This window comes from Meriones unguiculatus (genome assembly GCF_030254825.1).
Source record: "Meriones unguiculatus strain TT.TT164.6M chromosome 13 unlocalized genomic scaffold, Bangor_MerUng_6.1 Chr13_unordered_Scaffold_70, whole genome shotgun sequence".
Lineage (NCBI taxonomy): Eukaryota > Metazoa > Chordata > Mammalia > Rodentia > Muridae > Meriones > Meriones unguiculatus.
The window spans coordinates 241,775-249,558 of NW_026843674.1; positions in this window are offsets into that span (position 1 = coordinate 241,775).

Genomic DNA, 7,784 nt, shown 5'->3' on the forward strand with positions numbered 1-7,784 from the left:
GATTGATGGACCCTGGAGTTCTAGGCAGCTGAAAGATGCCATGTGGTTGTTGGGATAAAACCCAGGTCATCTGGAAGACCAGTCACTGCTTCAAACCACTGAGCACTCTGATCCTGAGAAAGCCACTTTGTTAAGCTTTAAATGTCTTTCAGAAATACGGATGATTTGTGTTCATGTGTCTATGTACCCTATTTGAAATGGCCAAAGTGGGCACCAGATCCCATGGGAACGCATTTACAGGATACTTGCTGGCTAGCAAGTGATATCTGAAATGTAACTTGTCTTCTGTAACAACACCCAGTGCTGTTAACTTCCATGCTATCTCCAACCACCATTTATTTAAAACTTTTTCTACAGATGTTAATTAAAATATATTACACCATTTCCCCTTTCCTTCTCTTTTCTCCATGCCTTTCTGAATTCTCTCCTTCCAATGTCTTAAAAAAGAATGTATGAATAAGTGTGGACCTGCATATCTTACTAATTCTATTCCTATTGGTTGTGAGGATAAGGTATAAGGTTTCTGTGCTGAACCCTTTGTGTAGGATATATAATTATGGAGTGTATCCCTGCTAATCCCACAACTTGGATGGAGTTCTAGTCTCCAATGCCCACAGGAGTCTAACCCTGAAGTGACCTAAGCTGTCTTGGACAGGAAACATTAGAAAGCACAGGGTGACAAATTCCTTAGATAACACATGGTGCTGTTATGGCCCTAATGTTCTGGAGCTGTGGGGAGGAGTATGGACATTGGTCTTAGCCAATCAGTCTCTCTTTGTTCTGTGGACCTCCCATTATACCATTGACCTGTGATATTTCCTTGGATTACTTTGTCATCTTAAACTTGCTGCATTCTCTTTCTGAACACCATGACTACAGGCCTGTGTTACCATGCCTGACTTGGATGGTTTCAACCTCAGTGATTTACTAGAATTTTGGGATGAGTGTAATGAGTTGTTACACTTAACTATATTGAGAATCTCCTTATGTCTGTGAGGCTGCTTTTCACTATCTGTTGAATTAAGAACAGAACTCCAATCTACTTTGATGTGTCATAAAATCGCAATGTTAAAAAAAACAATAATTTTCTTTATACTTAAAGGAGAGGATTTTAAGCCAAACAACTACACCTGAACAATGCTTTTTTTTCCATTACTGGACTTAGGAACAGAGTCTGTGTCCTGCCTACCATGACCATTTGGATTCAGCAATTTACTCTCAATAAGCCCACAGAAAAAACTGAATTGTTGAGGTAGACGTGCCCAACTATAATGCAGGTGCTAGGGAGGCAAGGTAAGCAGATCTATTATGTATACTAAGTTCAAGGTCAGCCTGCGATTTAGAGTGAGACTATTATTTCCAATAAAAAGAGAGAAAACAATGTTTGAAAATGAAAATATATTTAATTAAGCTATTTATTTATTACAATTTATTCCCTTTGTTCCATGGCTGTATCCACTTACAACTCTGACTATTTCCACCCAGGCTTCCAATCTCCCACTATGCACCTTCCCTAGTCCACATATAGGGGGCTAGGGAAAACTCAAAAACAATGGTTAAAACACAAATTATTAATGATAACTAGAAACATATTCACATATTTATTCAGTGTGACTAATTTTGAACAGTGATGAATATATAACGTTATGCTGTTTCTTTCTTCCCACAGGTAATATTTGCTAATTAAAGACATGGTAAAGTATTTAATTGCAAGCTTATGGATACAGTTCTCTGAGGGTTCCCAGTTCCCAAGGAATAAGGCCATGGAAGCTACCATGGAGGAATCCTAAATGTGGGCAAAGAGAACGGTGTACAGAGAGAGAGAGAGAGAGAGAGAGAGAGAGAGAGAGAGAGAGAGAGAGAGGGAGGGAGAACAAACAGAAAACAGTGAAAGAGAAGAAAAGCATATAGAAGAAAATAAAATATCTGGGTACATAGGGAAGACCTCTGGGAGAGGGCAGCCCATTTTCTGGGCTGAAAATTTAAGGGTAGAGGTGGGGAACGCCAATCATACCATTTAGAAGGTAGGGACTGAGGGATGCTGGGAGAACCTGGAAGGCAGAAAACCTTCTGTCAAAAAGGCACCTCAGCAGCTTGTCTTAGGTGTGAAGTACAACATATGGTAAAACATTCATCCTTTAGATTTAATAGGTTTAGAGAGCAGAGATACACAAATAAGTAATCTCTCCAAGCCATACATTAAAATCTTCCTGCCTATAAGTTGCTCCCTCATTCTCAGCTTATTTATCTCCTGCAAGGTATTCAAAGAATAACATAATGCTATTGACAGAAAATATCTCATCTAGGGGAATAGGTCTTTTCATCATTGACAGTCCAGACCAGATTAGAATTTCAAGGAGTCCATTGATTTATTAGATGTTCACCTAAGGGAGATATAGGAATGTTTATTCAGAATATCCATATTCTTGCCAGGCAGAGAGGTTGCAGTGATGACACATGGGGATAGAGATTTAAAATCAATTTGAGACCACCAACTGGCAGCCTACATGGTATTCTGACTGACATACATATACATGTATCTGAGAAGACAAGGAAAGAGTGAAAGAACTGGAGAGTTGACCCACCACAGATGAGTAGATACAGAGACTACAGTAGGAGGCAGCTTGTGCTCAGGTACAGACCTAGAATTAATTGCTCTCTGGGACTTTTATCCTTTCTTTAACATCCAAATCTACTTCCCTTTCTTTAACACCCAAATCTCCTTCTCCATGTCTCTTCGGTCTCTGTAAATGACTGATTTCTCCAGCCTTCTATTGACATCTGTTTGAACCTCAGGCTCCCCTGAAAACAATCTTCACAGCATCTGAAGTCTTCACCAGTCACGGCTTCTAACTGCATGTTTGCTTGCATCAAGGGGAACAGAATACAATCCATTTCAGAAAAGTTGGTCTTCGTGCCTTCAAGTTCATTTTCTGTCTTTGTACTAGGCATAATCTCAAGAAAGGATATAGCTGACATACGTTTTGGTGAGCTCCCATGGATGCCTATTTATCACCTGTGAGATAAACTCAGTCTGGTGGCTTTGGTCAAATGGTCAGCCACTTTTAAAACATTTGTATTGTCAGTTTCTGTCCTGGCCATTTTTTGGATACTTCCATATTTTTGTGAAGATATTGGCTCAATAACTTCTTTAAGCATAAAGCTTAAGTTACTTTCTTATGCTTTCAATCGTCTTTTTCTTATGGATCATCAGGGCTGAGTTAAAGATGAACTTAGGATCAACCTTTCACACCTAAACGCTATTCATCACACTTTCATGGGGCTAAACACATGGCTCAGCACCTAGGAGAACTGGCTGCACATTTTCATTTTCAAACAAATTTTATCATCCAAATTGCCATGAATTCATCAATTATTACATAACAATATGTTTATAATGTGAAAAAGGACAATGTTTTATCCATATAATATCTCAACTAATCTTATTGGAGCACCAGGGAAACAGAGCTGTAGGAAAGGATTTTGGTGTCCAAAGCTGGAAATCAGACCTCAAATCCTCATATTAAGATGGCCAAATGATATGCAACAAAGTTGTGTCCCACTCTTTACATATCTGATATGGATTAAAACCACATAATCCTGTCATATGCACACACCAGGAGTGTTTCTTTTTAAGTAAATACCCTTGATGTTATATCATCTAGAATCTTTATAGTATATATATCCTATAGAATGCAGTACTTCAAGATGAAATGACAAATGGATGAGTAGGAGGAACATACAGAATCACAGAACGTCCAATCATATATACATGTTCATATCACATCAAGCTATGCAGTGAGTTGCAATTGATTACTGATTAGACCACTTCATTACATCTCTATGAAACATGAAAACACAAAGCCTTGAATTACCATGTTAAACACATTCATAGGGTTTCACTTCAGTAAGATTCATTCATGAACGTGAAGCCTATAGAAATGTAGAAAGGTTTCGATATACTAAAAACATTCACAAGGTTTTCTCTCCAGTATACTTTCTTTCGACGCTTTGAAAAAATGTGACACGCAAAGGGTTTACTGGTTATATTCATAGGGTTTCAGTCCAGTATGAAAACTTTCAGCCTTTAAGAGATCACAGCAATGTGCAAAGCCCTTACAACATTGAGTATATTCATTGGGTTTCACTCCAGTATGAAATCTGTCATGCCTTTGGAGATCACTGCAATGTGTGAAGGCTTTACCAACTTGATTACATTCACATGGTTTCTCTCCAGTATGTGTTCTTTTATTATTTTGGAGATTTCCGTTTCGTGAAAAGGCTTTCCCTCACAGATCACATTTTTATGGCTTCCCTCCAGTATGTGTTCTTTTATGCACTTTGAGACAACTGGGTTGTGAAAAGCATTTAACACAATGATTACATTCATAAGATTTCTTTGCAGTTTGAATTCTTTCATGCCTCTGAAGACCACTACAACGTGCAAAGGCTTTACCATATTGATTACATTTGTGGGGTATCTCTGCATTGTGTGTTCCTTTATGCCTTTGAAGACTACTGGGTTTTGAAAAGTCTTTACCACATTGATTACATTCCTAGGGTTTCTCTCCAGTATGTGTCTTTTTGTGCACATGGAGATTACCGGATTGGGAAAAGGCTTTACCACAGTGATTACATTTGTAGGGTTTCTCTCCAGTATGTGTTCTTTTATGATTGTGGAGATTACTGACTAGTAAAAAGGCTTTCCCACACTGATTACATTCATAGGGTTTCTCTCCAGTATGTGTTCTTTTATGTAGTTTCAGAGTACCGGTATCTGAAAAGGCTTCCCCACACTGATTACATTCATAGGGTTTCTCTCCAGTATGTGTTCTTTTATGTCTCTGGAGACTGTTACAATATGCAAAGGCTTTAACACATAGATTACATTTATAGGGTTTCTCTCCACTATGTGTTCTTTTATGTCGTTTGAGAGTACTGGTTTCTGAAAAGGCTTTACCACACTGATTACATTCATAGGGTTTCTCTCCAGTATGAGTTCTTTTATGCCTCTGGAGATTTCCGTTTTGCGAAAAGGCTTTCCCACACTGACTACATTCGTAGGGTTTTTCTCCAGTATGTGTTCTTTTATGCCTCTGGAGATGTCCGTGTCGTGAAAAGGCTTTCCCACACTGATTACATTTGTAGTATTTCTCTCCAGTATGTGTTCTTTTATGCAGTTGGAGACTACTGTGTTGGGAAAAGGCTTTCCCACACTGTTTACATTCATAGAGTTTCTCATAAATATGTATTCTTTTCTTTCTGCAAAGATAATTCAGATATGTGTAAACTTTCCCATATTAATTACTCTGATGAATCTTTTTTAAACGATTTCTTTACTTATTATTTATACTGTGTTCTGCCTGCATGATATATGATGACACAGGATCTTATTATAGATGGTTCCAAGCCATGATGTGGTTGGTTGAGAAATGAACTCAGGACCCTTGGAAGAACAGCCAGTGCTCTTAACCTCTGAGCCATCTCTCCAGCCACTGATGAATCTTTATGTCAGTGTAAATTATGTTTGCGATTTGGTTTAATCTTAAAATGAAGTTACATCTTAACCTTTTATCGCTTTCTTTACAGTCATAGTTTTCCCTTGATTGTGGATTTCTGTACCTTACAAGATACCTTTGATGGTAAGAAACTTCATTACATGGCTCACTGATAGCATCATTTTTCTATAAGTCTTTTTTCACAAATTTAAAAAGACCTAGAAGGAGTCAGCTTTACCACAGGGACTGCACTCATAAATTTTCCTATAGTTCTAATTACACTGCATATATAAAGGGAACAAAAATAAAGAAAACAATTTCCACAGGGCCAGTAATCATAGCAGGTTTCTGTTGTATGATTTCTTTGGCTATATTTCCATTGAGCTTGGAAAAATCAATTAATTAAGTATAATAGTTTAATTTTGAACACTCCTCTGTTTTGAGTAGACTTTCTGAAGGTGATAGGAGTTCATAATTCATTCGTTATTAATCATGAATAGATGAATGAACACACGAACAAATATAAATTTATAGTGTTGTCACTATCATGTTTTCTATTGTACACATGTACAAGATAGTTTAGAATGCAATAGTCTATGATGATATGCATCTGGAAAAACCCAACCAGGAAAAGTGGGCATTACTGGATCCTTCCCAAAAGCATCTCTACACAGATGTAATGATGGAGATCTACAGCATCATCACTTCTATTGAAGAGACAATAAATACTCTTTAACAATTCTCTGCAGAGTGGAGGGAATTTTATGAATGAAGGGGAAGACTGAAAGGGAAGGACAGGAGCTCCACAGGGAGAACAATTGAATCAATATATTTGGGCACAGGGGTCTTTTCTAAGACTAATACTCCAACCAAGGACAATTCACGAATATAACCTAGAAGCCCTGCTCAGATATAGCCCATGGCAGCTCAGTGTCCAAGTGAAATTCCCTAGTAATAGGAACAGGAATTGTCTCTGATATGAACTCAGTCGCTAGCTCTTTGACTAACCCTTGCTGCAGGCAGAACAGCCTTGGGAGGCCACAAATGAGGACAATGTAGCCTGTCCTGATGAAACCTGGAAAGCTAGAGTCAGACTGAAGAGGAGGGACTCACATATCAGTGGACTTGAAGAGGGGCTTGAGAGGATATGAGAAAGGGAGGGAGAATTGGGAGGTAATGGGGTACAGCTGGGATACAATGTAAATAAACTGTAATTAATATTAAAATATAAATAAAAGCGGAAGAACAACAAATGAAACATTTCCACATACACACAATTTTGCTTTTTGTGCTTCAAAGACATGCTTATTATGGTTCCTCCACAACAGTATTCTTGACCTTCATAATTTCCATCTGATTAAACTTCACAACTTTGCTTCAGGCATTTGAGTAACATAACCTTTGTTATGGAATATTTGCTCATCAGTAGGTTTTGTACACAAAATTATCACCTATTTTATGAGTATGCTGTTTACAATATGAGTGGCGAGAGAGGCTCAACAGATAGGGATTTCTACAGAGTATCTGCAACGTGCATATGATTAATGATTTATCATTTATAGAGGAATTTTAATTTAGAACATGGCTGCTCTGTCAAAAGACCCCATCCAAATACCTTCTATGTCAATGTGATCTGGCTAGAATACAAACACGCCTTTAATCCAGGAGACAGAGGCAAGCAGATCTGACTTCAATGCCAGCCTGGTATAGAGCAATGTCCAGTAAAGAAAAGCTTGGCATCAGGCATGCTGGTACATGCTTTCAATCCCCAACTATGGGTGTAAAAATAGTAGGTAGAAGGAAGCACCCATATTTGAAAATGCTGTCTCATTCAGTTTCAGGAAAGGTGACAAATTCAGAAAAATAATTGACTGCATAAGATACATGTATCTCTCATGAGAAGAGAGAGGAAATGAATCTCCCAAAAGTGGCACTACCAGGAGAGAGAAGGGAGTTTTACTGGGCAGTAATAGGCAGGTTGGAGAGAGAAAACTAAGGTGAAGATCAAATGAGCCAGAGGATAAAAAAGAGCTGAAGATTAGAAAAGACTGATGGAGTTAGTTTGAGACTAAACAAAGCAATTTACAATTCAGGACAAAAGCCAGATTAAGCAGTAATTCCCAAGGACAGAAAATCTTCTAGGCCAAAGAAAGAGTGTATGGAACCTAGAAGCTACCCTGCCCAGGCCTAGGGTAGCAGATAGAGGGGCAATAATTTTCAGAGATCATAATTTCTAGATTGAGTAAATGTCATTTGTACAGCAATATCTATTTAGCAAGGGTTTCA